At 39.2% G+C, this 18,692-nt stretch overlaps 1 protein-coding gene across 7 annotated transcripts in view; it reads left to right on the plus strand.

Moving 5' to 3' along the window:
- The window catches only part of AOPEP (aminopeptidase O (putative)), a 350,923-nt gene that overhangs the window by 29,313 nt on the left and 302,918 nt on the right, over nt 1-18,692 (plus strand). For 6 of the 7 annotated variants that reach the window (XM_030566094.1, XM_030566098.1, XM_030566100.1 and 3 more), the window contains one exon: nt 4,124-4,233. The exons of the other annotated variant lie outside the window; for it this stretch is intronic. The gene's annotated coding sequence lies outside the window, so the exon portion shown is untranslated. The remainder of the gene's footprint in view (nt 1-4,123; nt 4,234-18,692) is intronic. 7 annotated transcript variants of the gene reach the window in all.

The following is an 18,692-nucleotide window of genomic DNA, read 5'->3' on the forward strand; positions in this document are numbered from 1 at the left end:
TGGACAACAGCTGAGTGGTAGGAAGTGGCCTAGGAAAGGCAGCCTTAATGTGTTCCTGGGCATCAGACCCTTGTATCACCTTCATGAGGCCCAGTGCAATGGGAAGGCCCAAAAACCCCCTCTGCAGGTTGAAGGGCCTAAGCTCTGACTGCTAGGCAATGCTCCCCATGAGCAAAGACTATCACACTTGTATACCATATTTGCCATGCATGTATCTAGATTAGGAATAAAAGTATGATGTTAGTACTTGACTAGTTTAGTACATGTTAAAGGTAGGGTGCCTTGTCTAGACTAGACTTTTAAAACATGTTAGTTAGCAAGTGGCAGCTAAGGTGTGGTAACATGACAACTTAAAGTCTAATTTAGGGAAGGACCACACCATGCAAAGCACTGGAATTAAAGTAGCAGGATTCAGTTACAATCCAACATAGAGTGGAAAAATACTGACAAATCTAATACTTCTGAAGGATTTTCGTATTCAAATATAGAAAATTAGATTCCTATTGCACCACGTCTAATAATTTGAAGTCATGTTAGATAGTAATTTGGGGCTTTGAATCTTTTAGATAAGTAGTTCTGTAGATTTCATTTATTTGACTGTTTACATTTGCCTGAACTAAATATTTAAAATAGCCTTAAAGTATGTGTATGTTTGCTGGGGTGAGGCGAATGTTAGTTTGGTAATAAAAGTTAGAAGGAGAATTAAACTTTGAAATAGGAAAGATGGGAACCTTATTTACCAAAAGTTACAGTATAATAGTGAAAGAGAGTGAAGGCCAGAAAACTTAAAACTGGTAAATGAGAATGGAACAGTAAGCAACTTGTACAGTCATCCTCAATGAATGAAATGAACAGTTTTCACCACTCCGCGCTATAGCCTGTTTTATTTGTATTACATAAAATCTTGCCCTTTTCCTTTTTTATTGATTTCTTTCTGATACTGGAACAGCTCAGTATCATAAATTGCAAAGCTGTTTGATGAATATGCTAGGTTCAACTCAAAATGTTAGTCCTTACATTTATTTGTGAGTGGAATTGTGTCATGTTAGCGTTTGTTATGGTTGACTGCACTACAGAGGGAAAAAGTGTTGTAAATTTTGATGCAGTGCAGCTGTACAAACCGTTATGTAAGTGTCAGCTTTTAATTGACTGACTGGCTATGTGCCTTTTTTCTCTAGATCTATCTGAATATTAGTAAATCATGTTGTGGTGGCATGTGGTACAGTGAGGATAAATTGTGAGTGTATATAAGCACCCATATGGTAAATTTATATCTATCAATATTGTTCTTAGTTACAGTATATATCTTTATACTGAAAATAAGATAGTACAATGGGTCAACAGGTTTTATCACATGCATACTTAGTGTATAATATATACCAAATCACCTCAAGACATGTCGCTTTTTGGTGTCTAGCTGTCACAATGGATTATTTACTGGTCTTTCATCTCTGTAGATCTAGGACCAAGTACAGCTCTGAACTGGGTAGAAATCCAATGAAAGATTGTGTTTAGTGCAGGATTGAATATGGCACATAATCTCAAATTTTGTTTTTGTTAGCTCATAAGTGAAGATTAGCTTGATGGTCTCCTCACTATCTCCGGTGGGTCTTTGTCTGCATCATACATGAGGCAAGAAGGCAATGTGGCCATACTTTCTCATTTGATCTCAAATGCAAGAAGAGTCCCAGCTTGAAAATTAAGTCATCTGAATGTACAGTCCTAATATGTGAATCCAGGGATGAAATAAACACAAGAATATCCTTGATGTACAGATAATCTGGTGAGAAATCCAATGAAGGCTAGTGAGATTCCTGGAATAAATAACAGAGCTCTTATTTAACATCATAATGGACTTCTCAAGAGTCATTGTCCTGAGAGATCTGAACATCCACATAGACAATATATCTAACAACATAGTTCACTATTTCCTACTTACCATAGATTTTTCTCAAGTTGTCTTGAGCATCATCCACAAAACCGAACATACGCTAGAGCTCATCTTCGGCATTGGGTCAGGTAGAGTGGACAACAATCTGTCCTCTTGCAGAGACCATCACCTTCTCATGATAAAGATTAAAAGAATCAATCATTTCCACTTCAGTGAATGAAGCTTCTAGAAAATGTTTGGAAGGAGTTGACAAACTAGCAGAACACTACAACCAACTACTGACTGAAGCCATTGATTGCTCCCCAAAGCCCCTTCCCTCCTACCATCTCTGTAAATTACTGTGATTTTTCTGATGAACTCTACCTAGTGAAGAAAAAAACCAGCTGAGTGAAGTGCATATGAGGCAAGATCCACTTGGCAACCTATGAAATTCTCCAGATGCAACTTCATATTGTGGCAACACAACTCTTTCATCATAGCAAAACTTAGCATTTCTCTCCTCTGGTGTTGGGACCTGGAGAAAATCAGTCCTATAAGGAGGTTTAATTTTTAATGTTGCGTTATTTACAGAGCAGGCCCTAGGGTTGGCCTCGAGGTTTCTTTAAACAAACAGACAAATTTCCTAAGTCCCATTGGAGTACTTCCTCTTATGCTGCTACCAATCGCCATCAACACTCTCTAACCCACACTGTGTTGGGAACTCAGGTCCCCACTCCAAACAGAAATAAATACAAGATTTCTCTTGTAGAGAAAAACAACTCTTTACCTGGGAGGAGCCCTTCCCCCTTGTCGCACACAGCTGTTTTGCAGCTTGCTTCTCATCCCTCCTTTCCCCTCTCTCTCCTAACTGGGGTCAGTTTTTTAGAGATCACGTGTTCGACTCTGGTGATCATAATTAACCTGAGGTAACTTCTTTCCGTTCATAGGAAAAGGGCTTTAAGTCTGATATACCTGCCTTCAACCACCCTTTTAGATCTGTCAGGTCTGACTGTGTCACAGTATGTACTCAGCAGCCATAAAGAAAGCTAAAAGGGCATATGACACAACTGAATCCTTTGTGTCCCTCTCAAACACAACTGCACCAGCTTGCTAAAGGTAAGCAGAAGTGTTTCATGCATCTCTAAAACTGACCCCCTGTCCTTCATGAGAAGTGAAGTCCAGTGAGAAACACCTAGTCCCCTTGATAACTGAGATAACCCGTGACTCCCTCAAAAAGGCAAACTATCAGTTATCCTAATGAATTCAGTACTCAGACTTTGGAGAAGCCAACCCTTAAAACAGCCTCTCTGAATGCCACCCACTCTCCAATCTCAATTTCTTTGGTAAAGTTATTGAGACCCCAAGCTCCAGTAATATCTGTCAAAATCCTAGATATATATCACAGTCATGTTTCAGACCTGGCAATGATACCAAAATGGCCCTGAGGAAAACTGCCTGTTGTTCATGGCACTAAGGGACTACCTTCTTCTGCTCTTAAGCAACAAATCAAATTCTTTGTTGATATTGCTAGATCTCTCTGCATCCTTCGAAACCATGGATCATATATGGTACTGATGACAAACAAACAAGATCTTATCTGAGAATGGCTTAGCACTGTGTAGGATGCACTTGTTCCTTTTATATAAGTTCCAGAGAGTCATGATGGGCACCTGTTCCTTGTCAAAATTCTTAAATAGACAAATCAGTACCATCGTGCACTTCTGCATAACTGACAGTCCCTTCTGAGAAGCCCAGGACTGGAACAGCTGAGATGATGTGAATTACAAATGAGCCACATTGCCAAAGCTGCTGTTGGCTCAAACAGACTGTGTAGTATCTGCTGGCATGAGTTGGGTACAGTGCCATGTTCTAAATCACTCTCATTAACTAAAACTCACCCACACAATCTTTAGCAAGAATACACATGATTTGTAAAATACATACAGATGACTATTCATGCTAATAGAGTTATTGTTTGACACCTTTTTAAATTGTTACAGTCACACAGTATATAATTTAGGATAAATCTTTAAAGCCCATATACAATAATCCATCAGTGCTGTGGCCGTTTAAAATGTGTAACAAATAAAAAATGTTAAAATTATTTATGAATGGAGCGACTGGTAAAGATTTGGGAAGATTCACTTCATAAATAATCTGATAAATCATGGAAACAATGAATTACATTTGTACCAAGTCAGAAGTGAACTACCTAGGTTAGACTTAATATAATAATGTTGTTGTTTCTTTCAGATGGATATAATTAAATATACAGATAGAAGTATGGGAATGGACGACAGCATTCCACTGTTGGTGGAACCCTTTGACTGAAGAAAAGAAATATTCAGTATAAATAGATAAAGGTTAGAAATCAAACAGTTACACTTAATTGATGTAATTCTTGTAAATTTAATGTAATTCTAGGAAAGCTTCACAAGAATGATACATTTGTACACTTGTTTGCATGTATATTACCTCTGTGGAGATAATTAACACATCATAAGAGTTTAAGTATTAGGACAAAACCTAGAGCTTGTTGTAAATTCAAGAACAATTATCTTTAAGCATTTTCAGCATCTAATAATTTAGGGATTACAGTCTTAATTCATTCAGAATCCAAAGATTTTACGTATATTATATAATATGCTGTCATAAACAGATAGTAGGAGTTAACAGAACAGAAGTACTTCATGTCTCTTTTGCCTGTAAAGGGTTAACAAGTCCAGTGAGCCTGGCTGTCACCTGACCAGAGGACCAATCAGGGGACAGGATACTTTCAAATCTTGAGGGAGGGAAGTTGGTGTGTGTGCTGTTAGTTTTTGGTTGTTGTTCACTCTGGGGGCTCAGAGGGATCAGGCATGCAACCAGGTTTCTCTCCAATCTCTCCGATACAGGCTCTTATAAATTCAGAATAGTGAGTATTAGGTAGATAAAGCGAGTTAGGCTTATGGTTTTTCTTTATTTGCAAATGTGTATTTGGTTGGAAGGAGTTCAAATGTGTATTTTGCTGAAAGGATTTTAATTTGTACTTGAATACTTAGGCTGGGAGGGTATTCCCAGTGTCTATAGCTAAAAGACCCTGTAACATATTCCATCTTAAATCTACAAAGATAATTTTTACTGTTTTTTTCCTTCTTTAATTAAAAAGCTTTTCTTGTTTAAGAACCTGATTGTTTTTCTATTCTGATGAGACCCAAGGGGACGGGGTCTGGGTCCACCAGGGAATTGGTGGGGAGAAAGGAGGGAAGGGGGGGAGAGAGGCTAATTTCTCTCTGTGTTAGGATTACTGTCTCTCTTAGGGAGAATCTGGGAGGGGAAGAGAGAAGGAGGGGGGAAGGTGCATTTTCCTCTCTGTTTTAAGATTCAAGGAGTTTGAATCACAGTGATCTTCCAGGGTAACCCAGGGAGGGGAAGCCTGGGAGAGGCAACGGTGGGGGAAAGGATTTACTTTCCTTGTGGTAAGATCCAGAGGGTCTGGGTCTTGGGGTTCCCCGGGCAAGGTCTTGGGGGGACCAAAGTGTACCAGGCACTGATATTCCTGGTTGGTGGCAGCGCTACAGGTTCTAAGCTGGTAATTAAGCTGAGAGGAATTCATGCTGGTACCCCATCTTTTGGACGCTAAGGTTCAGAGTGCTGAATTATACCATGACATATGCCTGTTTTGTTGTTCCTGTCAACACCTTTGAAAAAAGTGATATTTTTTGGTAGTGTGACTTTTATCAGCAAATAGTGAATAATTTGAATCCTCATTGAGAAGTCTTTTCTGAGATGTTAAGGTTCCACATGATGGAATTTCTGTTTTTGATATTCCATGTGTTATGAAGGAGATCAGACTAGATTATCATAATAGTCCTTTCTGGGCTTAAAAGTCTATGATTCCACAAGATACACGTCTACCTCGATATAACACTGTCCTCGGGAGCCAAAAAATCTTACTGCACTATAGGTGAAACTGTGTTATATTGAACTTGCCTTGATCTGCTGGAGCACTCCCCCCCCCCCGAGCACTGCTTTACCGCGTTATATCCGAATTCGTGTTATATCAGATCATGTTATATCGGGATAGAGGTGTACATGCTAATTCAGGGCATTACACACTATTAAACCTAGTGAAAGAAATGTTACATTTTGGAGGCTTTCTTTTTTTCTTTTCTTTTTTTTTTTTTTTTTTACTAACTTTAGATGTTCTTATTCTTTTTAATCTCTTTACCCACCCCTTTTGTTGTTCATTTATCACCCTCCTGATTACTCTAGGCAGCCTGTCGCCAAGGAGAACGGTTCCCATTCTGCTGTAGTGGAGGGAGGCCATCCATACTATACAGCCCCCTCTCTCCATAGAATGTTCCACCAAATCGAAATCCTCCACCCTACACCACTTATCCAGCTACGGGTTCACTTGCAGCACCTTCTGACTTCTGTCTTCCTTTGCTCGTGGGATAGGAAGGATCTCAGAGATTGCTTGGACGTTCTTCTTCAGGGAATCTGGAAGCGTGCTGAAGTCATCTATTATCTGTGAGGTATCCAGTGATGCAGTGTCATTATTGTCATTATGAACCATCCCCAATGGATTCTTGCCTGTCAACTTTAGGATGCTTATCTGATCTTAGAGTGAAGTCTCATGTCTTGGCTCTGGGAAGGCAGCACACCATCCTGTTGACAGCCTGTTCCTTGCAGAAGGGTTTAGGACACATCCCTGTCCTTGGCATCTCTCATTGGTGAGCTTACGTGGCTCACCACCTAGCACATGTGGTTTTGTGGATTGCATCATAAGAAGTGTCTAACTCGGGCTTTGTGGATTGCAGTGTTGTTCCTGTGATTTTTCTGGGTGTCTAAAATTAGGCATCACAATGTTCAGCATCACAATACCTAAGTTGCTTTGTGGAGCTGGGTTGACAGAACTAATGAAAATCAACAACTTGCCAATTAGAAGCATCCCTAGGCAGCTGAAGTGAAGTGATAACCCCGGAAACGAACAAAAGTGCATTGCGATGAAGAGATGGGCTACGTGTGCCAGCAGATAATGAGTGATTGTTTGCTCCAAGGGTTGTCAAAGTGAGTGAGTGAATGAAACATTCAATTAATGATTTGGAGAGGTTTTTATTTTTTCTATCCTACCCTTGTTTCAGTGAGTTTTGGCTATCTCACATAGCAACATTAGGGTCTTGTCTTGATGAGCAAAAAGGAAGGTGTGTTTCTCCATCCTGTTATCTTAACATGATTGAAAATGCTCATCAGAACAGAGCCTGGTAGTGATAGATTAATTATTCTCAAACTCCAGATGACCATGAGTTGTTCCTGTTCATTTTGTTTGTCTGCAGACTCCCATTGGAGGGGATTTAATTAGCCATTTACAATTAGTCCTCTGATGCCCAATGTGCCCCATCACCCAATGTGATAGGTCCTGCAGCATTTCCTTTGGAACTCTGTGGGAATCCATGTCACCTGCTGAAGTGCTATGGGTTTGAAGGAAAGGATTCTGGAGAACATCTGGGAAAAATTAATTCCTAATGACTGAACTTGAGGTCATTTAGTTAGAACAGCTTCCTCTCAGGGTGAAATGTAAACTCTATAGGAAGGACTAGTGTGCAGAACTGTTAAGTGTACATTGTTGACCATATTTTCACCTGGTGTGAATTGGCACAGCTCCACTGAAGTTGACGGAGCTTCACCAGTTTACCTCAGTAGAGAATTTGGCCTTAGGACTTTCTGTGAATGCCAGCGAGGCAGCACAAACTTCAAAAAAGATTTCAGCATGATGTGAAGGCCACCTTAATTTTTTTCAGTAGCTGAGCTATAAAGAGCAGTAAGCTGCATGAAGAGCTGTGGGAAGCCCTATTGAAGTACACACACTGTCGATGCACGCAGTGCAGTAGCTGTCATTTAACTGGAATGGTTCCTGAGAATATAAAGCAGTGATATTTTTGAGAGAGCTCATGATAACTGCTTGGATTTTTCAGTACATGCATTTTTGTTTTCTAACCATTTTCAGAACAAAGCCTTTGGTATGTAAGGTATGGAGTGTTGTTTGCAGTTAGGACTCCTAACTCTAAGGCCAATGTTCTGATGCTGGCTTTGAGGATCAATTTTTGGGCAGATCACTAAACCTTTCTTTGCCTCATTTTCCACATTTAATAATTTTACATACCAAAACACTTCTATGAGGTGAGTAATAAGGCTAAATAAATTAATGATTGTAGATGACAGGTTAGACTGTAGACTGACTGAAGTTAAAAGCTGAAGGAGAATTGGTATAGGGATGAGATGGGGCTTAGTAGATGATTAATGGAGAGATAAGAGAGGTCCCTGATTCTTATTTATTTATGGCCACACATTAAATGTAGTCATAATTGTATTAACTGTTTTTGCACTCTAACTCAACAGACGTAAATCTCATTGTTCCTTTTTTGTTTTACAGTTTAGCCTCTTTTCAAATCCCACCCTCTGCTTATAAACAACTATAGACAGTAAGAAGAAAAACAAAATGTCAGAAATGTGATAAACCATTCCACTAGCTGGTAATCTGATTGCTAAGAAGTCACACACACAAAAAAAAGTGTACCTATATTTTCACTCCTTTCCCCACTTGCTATTTCTCCAGGTCTTTGCTGGCTAATCAGTGCTAACGGTGGAAAACAAAATTGTGATTTGCATTTGTTCTCTAAAGAATGCAATTCCCTTAATTTCTAATGAATCACATGGAGGATATAAAAAGGAATGATATTTTAACTTATTAAAAAAATTCTTAGTGACAACCACTGTTACATTTCAGGGAAATAAAGGTAATCTGGATTTCAAACTACTAGCAGTGATGCTAGGAAAGTAGAGGACAAAGCTTGTTTAGAAAGGAAAGCACCATGTTATTTTATTCCTGGTCCAATACCATTAACTTCGATCAGGGATTTGCCTAACTGTCTGTGCTCCAGCTCCAAGTAGTGTCCATATTATCACTTGCCATGGAAGTTGAGTTGGTTGCATCCTTAAAATGTGTCCTAAATATGTCCATTGTCTTACTATATTTGATGCTTTAGATTGTTTGCTCTACTTAGAATTTCTGATGTTGCAAGAAAGATTTTCCAATGGAGTCTTAAGATCTTCTAAAGGCATTTATTTTTGGAATGAGTGGCTCTTCTTATCAATTTCTGTTGTAAATTTCTGACTCTGCTCCATAAATGGAGATAGACATGATACCACTGTTAAAAATTTGTATTTTTGTCAGTGCTAATCATATTACGGTACTTTTTCAAATTTTTTCCAGTTTATGAAAATTGTTTACTTCTTTGACATCTAGCATGGTGTTGCCTTCATGGCACATCTCACTCCTTAGATAGATAAAATAGCTTATTTCTTCTAGTGCTTTTCATCCACTCTGATGTCCACTGTTGGGGACATGGATAGCCATGTATTTTTGTCTTCCCTTGCTGTAGCTGTATTTGCCAGAAGCTGGGTCTTTTCTTCCATTAAGCCATGTGTTGAACAAAGCAAGACAGTATCATCAGCAAAATCAAGGTAATCCTTATTGTGCTTTATCTTTTGACCATAAAATTCCTCAATTGCCTTCAGCAGTTACTTTCCTCATGACATAGTCTTTGACCAGTGCAACAATAGTGGGGACATAATACACCCTTGCCTTACTGCAATTGCCACTGGAAACCACTGGCTGATGTTATCACTGTCTCTGAATGCACATTTGGCATTATATAGATCCTTGATTATTTTAATAATTTTTGCTGGTATTCCATAGCATACCATAATTTTCCAAAGACCGTTACTGTGTATGCTGTCAAAAGTCTTCTAGAAATCTGTAAAATATATCACAAGAGATGCTTTCCATTCCACACTTTGTTCTCAGAGATATGGAACAACAGTATGGTCTGCTCATGATCTCTGTTTAAACTTGCTTGATTCTCTCCAAGCTGAAGGTCTATTTGCTTTTTGATACAGTCCAGCATAAGTGCCGGAACTCGGGGTGCTGGGGATGCTGCTGCACCCTCTGGCTTGAAGTGGTTTCCATCCTATACAAGATGTACAGCTTGGTTCAGTGGCTCTCAGTACCCCCCATTATAAAATTTGTTCCAGAACCCCTACCTTCCAGGATGATGATGCACATGAGTGATATGATTCCTCCCCAGTTATTGCAGTTGGTGAGGTCACCCTTCTTTGGCAATTTTACTATATGCTCTGTCTTCCGTTGAGTTGGATTCTTTTCTTCATTCCATTTTCTATCCCAAAACACAAGGGAAGTCTGCAGGACTGTTTCATCACTTGCTTTAAGCATCTCTCCAGTAATGTTATCCTCTCCAGCGGCATTCCCACATTTCAGTTTACTGATTTTTTTTTGACTTCTACAATTGTAGTATCTTCTAAATCAATATCAAGGTTTAGTAGTAGGTCTTTGTCACATATATTTCTAATAGTTCACATGTGCTTGGTCAATTTTAAAACAGCCTGAAAATGTTCTGCCCATCTTTTCTGTTGTTCCTCTGTTCTAAGTCTTTCCATCTGCATCTGTAGCAGGGCCTCCAGTACTATTAACTGTTTGTCTTATACAAGGTTGTAATGTCACCTTTTTAGCTAGCATCTTCAGCATCTTGACATTTTCTGTCTATATATGCCCTTTTATCTCTTCTAGTACTTCTTTTTCCTCTCTAACTAGATCTCTATTTTTGCCATTTGCTTGTCATTATGCGTCTTAGCATTCATGAATTATTGCTTTACACTTTTTTTTCTGCAGATGCCTAAGTAACTTTGCTAATCCATTTTTCCTTTTTTTGATTTTGTTGTTGTTAGAAAGCAGTTTTCCCACCCATCTTTTATTTTCTTCAGTTACGTACATTAGAACACTGAACCTGTTCTTCAGTTTAAGCTGAATAGGGCTTTTTATATTTGGGTCATTTAATTGTGCTGGTTGATGCATAGTCTTTGTTTTAACCTTCTTGATCTTCAATTTAGTGATACAAAGGTTCTGATTGCTGCTGACCTCTGCTCCCCTGTATAATACACATCTGCCAGTGAGCTGGGAAATTTTCTTGAAATGCAGAAGTGATCTGTCTGGTTCTCTGTAGTACCATGGGAAAGGAGAGAGTTCCATGTTGCTTTATGAATTTCTTTATGAGGAAATAATTCCACCCATCAGTAGGTTGTTTCCTGCACATTTCTACTAATCATTCACTATTTTGGTTCATGTCCAGACCATTCTGCATTTGTCTATAACTTTATCCAATCTATCATTGTTACTTGTACCTTTGTGTTAAAATCACCCCTGATCACTGTATCATTTTTGGGGATCTTGATTAACACATCTTGTAACAAATAATAAAAATCCCGCAAGAGATTCGTGCATATTAGGGTTTCTGCAGCTTCTTCTATCAGGGTGTATATTTTGGAGGGGACAGAGTTTGCAAAATTCTTTTTTCGAATGGAACAGTAGAAGTACCGCTTGTTTCTATTTTAATGCACATTTTCTGGATTTGTGGTAGGATTACAAGAACCAGATACTAGACCTAAGATTTTCAGTACAATTGCTTCGGTGCCACTTTTAGGCACCTAAAGTCAAAGTATTTTTAATTAAGTTGCTTTAAATTCTTTAAAAAGGTATTACTGGTTTGTGTATTGTAAATGCCATATACTTTCCAAAGCAAGATCACTTGGGAGGATTACATTTTTTATTAAAATAGCAGTACATTGGAAATGTCTGTGCTTTTGAATCCTATTATTTCTTGCTTTATTACTTTCTATTTTGTACTTGGAAAACACATCCTTTATATTGCTCTGAAAGGATATATTGATACCATCAATTATTATGCTCTGAGAGTCTATGGAGAAATAAGAAATATGCTTTGGTTTGGAAGGATTTTGTATAATCTTTGTCTTGCCTTCTATATTGGTTAAGATAGTTTGTTTAAAAAACAGTGACAAGTGTGTCTTCTTGCTTGTACATGTGACTTTAGCTGGTATAATCCAAAGTGGATTTGGTTTTCCTATGGCATTTGCCCACACAAAGAAGAACATATTAGTTCCCCCAAAATGTAATCCATCTGAAGGAAACCATTGCTGGCACAGGATATATCAGTATCTGCACCAGAAAACAATAATAAAAGATTACCAAGCATGAGGGATTCTTATAATGTACAATACTGACAAATATTTTAGGAGAGATTCACAAAAGCTGTTGAATAATAAAGGTTTAAATATGTATACATATCCATGTAGTTAAAATTTACATACATTTTAACTCAGATCCTTTTGTTCTGGTTGTATATAAAAATAATTGTGAATTTCTAGGAAATTGTCTGTCTTATCTAGATTAGTGAATAAAAGACCACATCCTTTTAAAAAGTATAAGTTGTCACTTGTTTCTTTTAATGCCTTGCTAAAGAAAATGCTTACTAAAATAAATTCAGGCAGGATTTTGGATTTCTGGTTTCTGAAGTGTAAAGTTTTATGGGATAAGAAGCTTTAAAAAACTTAATATCTCAATTTAAGGCAATATTCTCCTTTTCTAGTCCACATTGTAGACCTTTACTGTGAATTCTATGTATAAAATGAGTACAGAACTCCCACTGTATTACTGGAATTTGTGTGTAATATGAGTTTGGGAAATTCAGCAGAGATCCCTAGTGTGATTTGGAGAGATTTTGCACTTGGATTGGTTGTTGGTATCTAGTAAACATAACAGGTGGTTTCTTCATCTGTAGTTATCCTGTGTGTTCCTTTGGCTTCACTAGTCCTCATTTTAGAGCTTTTTACAATAATTAGAATGAATAAGCCAACCACAGGGTTAGCCACACAAACTCCATTAACATCGGAGGGAGTTGTGTGTCTAAATCCCCGATAGGCTTTGAAAATCTCAACCATGTAGTTCACGAAACATGTTTATGAATTAACTTAGAATCATAAAAACATCCATACATACAATATTTTCCTCTACTCATACTAGATAGCAAATAACCATCTAGAGATCTACTTAGATATCAACTGTTATAATTTTCAGTGGGTCAAGGTAGCTGTCAAGTAGAAAATATCATTAAAGGCTGCTTTATTCACTATAACTCCCACAATATTTTTATTATAGTCACTTTTGGGGGGAGGGCGGGATATTACTATTTAATATCATAGCTAAGAAATATACATTGAAATTAAAGACTGTATAAAAATTAACAACTTCATACTAAATCTGAATACTTCAAGCATCTTGCTGATCTAGGTACTTATGTAGCCATTATCACTATGGAATCTGAGTTAATTTCTGTAACTCAAATGTAGTGGCCTAAAGGTAGAAAGTATTTGTATGTATTATACAAAACCAGTGGTTTTCAAACTTTTTTTCTGGGGACCCAGTTGAAGAAAATTGTTGATGCCTGCTAGCCAATGGAGCTGGGGATGAGGGGCTCAGGGCTGGGGCAGAGGCGTGAGGTGTGGGGGTGAGGGCTGCGGGTTGGGGTCAGGAATGAGGGGTTCAGGGTGTTGGAGGGGGCTCAGGGCTAGGGCAGTGGTTTGGGGTGCAGGAGGAGATCAGGGCTCTGGGCTAGGGGTGCAGGCTCTGGCGTGGAGCCAGGGATGAGAGGTTTGGGGTTCAGGAAGGGGTTCTGGCTTTTGGGGGGAGTGGGTTCGGGACTGGGGCAGGGGATTGGGGTGCGGACTTATCTCCAGTGGCTCCCGGTCAGCAGATCAGCCGGGTTGCAGAGGGAGGTTTCCTGCCTGTCCTGGCATCACAGACTGTGTTGCGCACCGGAAGTGGCCAGCAGCAGGTCCGGCTCCTAGGCGGAGGCGTGCAAGTGGCTTCATGCAGCTCTCGCCTACAGGCACTGCATTTCACCTCCCCAGTTTTGATTGGCTGGATCCCGGCCAATGGGAGTGTGGAGCCAGTGCTCAGGAGGAGGCAGCGCATGGAGTACTGTGGCCCCCCTGCGTAGAAGCCAGACCTGCTGCTGGCCATTTCCTGGGTGCAGCACAGTGTTGGAAAAGGTAGGCACTAGCCTGCCTTAGCTGGGCAGCACCGCCAATGGGTGCTCCACCGCCGCAGTGGTCCTTCAGCTGGCGCCCGCTAGCCAAAAAGGTTGGGGACCACTGCTATAATGGATCAAATCTTACTTGCTTTAGTAAGTCTATGCACTTGAAATGTGGCATTAATTGCGAGAGTAATGACCAAAATTGGGTTTAAAGACTAAGATTCTGTGATCTTGGTAAAACAATTGGGTAGATTCCTTCCCCACCCCCCAAACAAGGTAGCCTTGTCTGTAATTATGTACACAAGTGATTTTTTTCAAAATTTAAAAAAAAATATCAAAGGACATAAGGGTGAAGGAAGTGTTTCTTGTGTTTGCCTTCGCTGACCATCCCCCCAACCATAGCACTTGAAACAGCAGTGCACTCTTGCCTCTGTTGCTCCTGCACTGTATGAAGATGATCCCAACGTGCATCCCTGTAACTTCATGTATATATCTTTTCACTAGAGCCATAAAAGACAGCAGCTAATGATTTTTTTGCCTCTTTTGTGAGGCTTTGAGGTGATGGTGTGGGCCAGCTGGTCCAGCAACAAAAGTCTTTCAGTAGCATTTTTTTTCTCCCCAAAGGTTTTATTGTTGAAATCAAGAGCGAACCACTTGTAACAAAGGAAACAAAAAGGTTTTATTAGCCCAGGCTACAACCCAGGCCCTTGTATGGCAGAGGAGCTCTGCCTCCTCAGAAACCTCTTGTCCAACAGGGAGCTATTTTTTGGTAAGGGAGGGTGGGAGAGAGTGGTTATAGCAACTGCTATTATGAAGGCTACATGGGTTTCTCTTCTTAACCCCATGCTTTCAGTTGCTTCATATGTTCTAAAACTACATTTGTGGCTGTGATTTTACAGACTTGGTTCATTTTCCCCAAGTGAATTATACTTTATAAATTTCAGAGTGGTAGCCGTGTTAGTCTGTATCAGCAAAAACAACGAGGAGTCCTTGTGGCATCTTAGAGACTAACCAATTTATTTGGGCATAAACTTTCATGGGCTAAAACCCACTTCATCAGATGCATGGAGTGAAAAATACAGTAAGCAGTATAAATATTACAGCACATGAAAAAATGGGAGTTGCCATACTAAGTGGGGGGGGGTCAGTGCTAAGAAGGCCAATTCAGTTAAGGTGGAAGTGGCCTATTCTCAACAGTTGACGAGAGGGGGTGAATATCAAGAGAGGGAAAAGTTCAAAAAGTAAAAACCTTCAACAAGAAACTGAAGAACTGGAATTAATTTGCAAACTGGATACCATCAAATTAGGCCTGAATAAAGACTGGGAGTGGATGATTCACTACAAAAAGTAATTTTCCATCTTTTGATATTCCCCCCTTCTTGTCAACTGTTGAGAATAGGCCACTTCCACCTTAATTGAATTGGCCTCATTAGCACTGACCCCCCACTTGGTAAGGCAACTCCCATCTTTCATGCGCTGTAATATTTATACTGTATCTTTCACTCCAGGCATCTGATGAAGTGGGTTTTAGCCCATGAAAGCTTATGCCCAAATAAATTGGTTAGTCTCGAAGGTGCCACAAGGACACCTCATTGTTTTTTCTTTATAAACAGGAACAATACATGGATAAGTCACTTATCTTTAAAGAGGGCAGATGGGATGGAATTGAGTTTTCCCCTATATATAATATAGTATGTGTGTAAGTATCCCCCCTCCAAATAAAAAAAAAACCGAAAAAAACCCCTCTAAACCGACAGCAAAGCCCCCAAAGTTCATGTAATGCTGTGGAAAGGGATCTGGGGGTTATTGGATCACAGGCTAAATATGAGTCAACAATGTAACACTGTTGCAAAAAAAAAAAAAAAAAGCAAACATCATTCTAGGATGTATTACCAGGAATGTTGTAAGCAAGACACACGAAGTAATTCTTCCACTCTACTCTGCACTGATAAGGCTGCAACTGGAGTACTGTGTCCAGTTCTGGGTGCCACATTTCAGGAAAGATGTGGACAACCTGGAGAAAGTCCAGAGGAGAACAACAAAAATTATTAAAGGTCTAGAAAACATGACCTATGAGGAAAAATTGAAAACATTGGGTTTGTTTAATCTGGAGAGGAGAAGAAGACTGAGGGGGTGACCATAACAGTTTTCAAGTACATGAAAGTCCGTTTCAAGGCAGAGGGAGAAAAATTGTTCTCATTAACCTCTGAGGACAGGACAAGAAGCAATGGGCTTAAATCGCAGCAAGGGCGATTTAGGTTGGACATTAGAAAAACTTATTAACTGACAGCATAGTTAAGCACTCACCCCTAGTCATGGCTCTCCTCCTGGCTCTGGCTCCAGCTCCACCCTGTCCATGGCTCTGCTCCTGGACCCATCCCCAGCCTTGGCTCCCGGCCCTAGATGTACCACCCAGCGTTGGCCCCTTTACCTCTCTCTGTGCCTCCCCCTGGGAGCCACAACTTCCAGCTCTGGCTCTAGTTGGGGGAGGAGGGCAGCTGTGGGGATCACTGCAATAAAGGAACACTTAATATTCTAAAACTACTGCGGTTATGGGGCTTCGTATTCCAGGACTCTAGTGTTTGTCCAAGAGGAGCAGCTAATGAAGGCTGAGGCACATTTCTACAAGCACCTACATAGGTTTGTTGTTTTCCTTTTATTGGACAAATGTCCTGCCAAGATGACGACTAAAAAAAAATATCCCTATCAAAAGAATATTTAGTGAAAATGGGGAACTATTTGAAACAACAAATACATACTGCATACATAGACCATCCATATACAGTTTAAATACTTACAACACCGTCTTCATTTTATGTTTAAATGTTGTTAAAATGCACTGTGGCACAAAGAGCGACCATTGCTTAAGGGTTAGAGAGTTATTGGTTCTACTGTTGACTTTCTGTATGATCTTCAGCAAGTTGCTTCATTCTCTGTGCCTCACTTTTTCAGTGGTCTAATACTTTTCAGCAGTGGTTCTCAAACATGGTACTAAGAGTACTTCCAAGTGGTCCACAGGCTGCTTCTGTGAGAACTTCAGGGTGTGATGTTTCTGGGAGCTGTATCTGAGCATTAGATTCTGTGGATTTCCAAAAGGCTTTTGACCAACAAAACTTAAATGCAAACGTAAAACCATCACCACATTTCCATACCCACAAGAGGACCGCTTTAAAATTGCAGAATGACAGAGCGATAAGGGGAAATTTGGCAATGATAAATGTAAAGTTCCTACATCCAGGGAAACAAAATGACCAACCAGAGTACAAAATGAGTGGGAAGGGGTATAACAAAGCAGTCATAGCCATCACACTAAAGCCTGTTTAATTTTCATTTTGTCTCCCTAATACTGTCCATTTTCATGAAGTGAATGCTATAGCGATCAGAGGGAAAGGTATTGAACTGGACTTTAGTGAGGAAGTGGTGGACCACAAGAGCTTGTCTTTTTTTAAGAGTTGTCTACAATAAGAAAATATTTCAGATCTATTGCTTTAGAGTACCTACCTCATAGCCATCTGTGTGGCTTAATTAAGAATTCTAGGGCTTCCATTTTTACAAATTTTCAGTGTTTACTTTTGGCTATCTTTGAATTGTACTTGTGCAGATATAAGCAAAAAAAAAGTTGTTTAGAAATTAAATAAACCAAAAGATAAAAACATGCTTATATTTTTACAAAAAAATTTCACACACTGCGTACACAAACAGAACCACTTACAACTTGCTTTGTGCATGCCCAAGAAGTGAACCACAGGGAATGTGAAATGAAAGTGATTATAGACTAATTTATAGTAAATAGTGAGAATTGGATCTGGGTTCTGTTGAAAGTCTGGCTTGGTTGTCTTTTTGTGGTGGTGTAGCATCTAGGAGCTTACAATCAAAGTAGAGTTTTTAAATACATTTTACTACTTTCTGGTTGCTTGCTTGTTTTCCCTCTTCCCAGTGTTTGCCTGTTAAATTCAAATCTTGGAAAATTGCTTTGTGTTGATCATGGGTTTTCTGTTTAGCTAGAAACCAGGCATGAAATTCTGGCCCACTTGAAAGTAATGCCAAAACTCCCACTGAATTTATAGGGCCAGAATTTCACTTCAGATTTCTGATAATTGATGACTGGCAAGTGCTTGGAGCAGCTCTTATGAAGATTGGTATAGAAACATAATGCATTATAAATTATTTGTCCTCTGTTATACAATGCATCAGTGCCTTCTCTGTAATTAATACACAGGATCCTTTAAATTCTCAGGCTTTTGCTCTTATTACCAGGCCACAGAATGTTTTTATACAGCATGCTATAATCTCATCTTGACATATGTATTCTCTGTATATACATATTGTTTACACAAGTGTAGTTATTGTATGTCACTGTGTAAAATTTGGGCTGTTACAGGAAATGACAAAGCTGAGGCAAAACATTTGTTCCATGTCTCCTTGACTGTTTATGATGAACCAAACCATAAGTGACAATGTTTTGCTTTTTATACCACTCAGATTTGTTGTAAGCACAGGTATTATGTATCTCTCTTGTATTGATCCTGCTCACAAACATTTTATATAGGTTCCACATCAATTTTAACTTTGCTACATAATTCTCTGTGGGTATCCAATGGACAAAACTTTACTGAAGTTATTGTAGCTGTGCCTGTTTACGTAAGCAGAAAGTTTGGCCCTGTACCTGAAATATTATTTACACATATCTAAGACTTATGAACTAAGTACTATATAACAAAATCATCTGTGTTCAGACAGTCTCTCAGGATACCAGGAACTGTAAAATGCATATAGGTACAATAACACAATACATTTCTTGCCTGAGTCTTTCCATTCTTGTATCTGGACATTCTAGAGGCACTGTAAGAAAATCTAGCCTCTGCCTGTTAGTG

The sequence above is a fragment of the Gopherus evgoodei genome, chromosome 6 (assembly GCF_007399415.2).
Source record: "Gopherus evgoodei ecotype Sinaloan lineage chromosome 6, rGopEvg1_v1.p, whole genome shotgun sequence".
In the NCBI taxonomy this organism is placed as follows: Eukaryota; Metazoa; Chordata; order Testudines; family Testudinidae; genus Gopherus; species Gopherus evgoodei.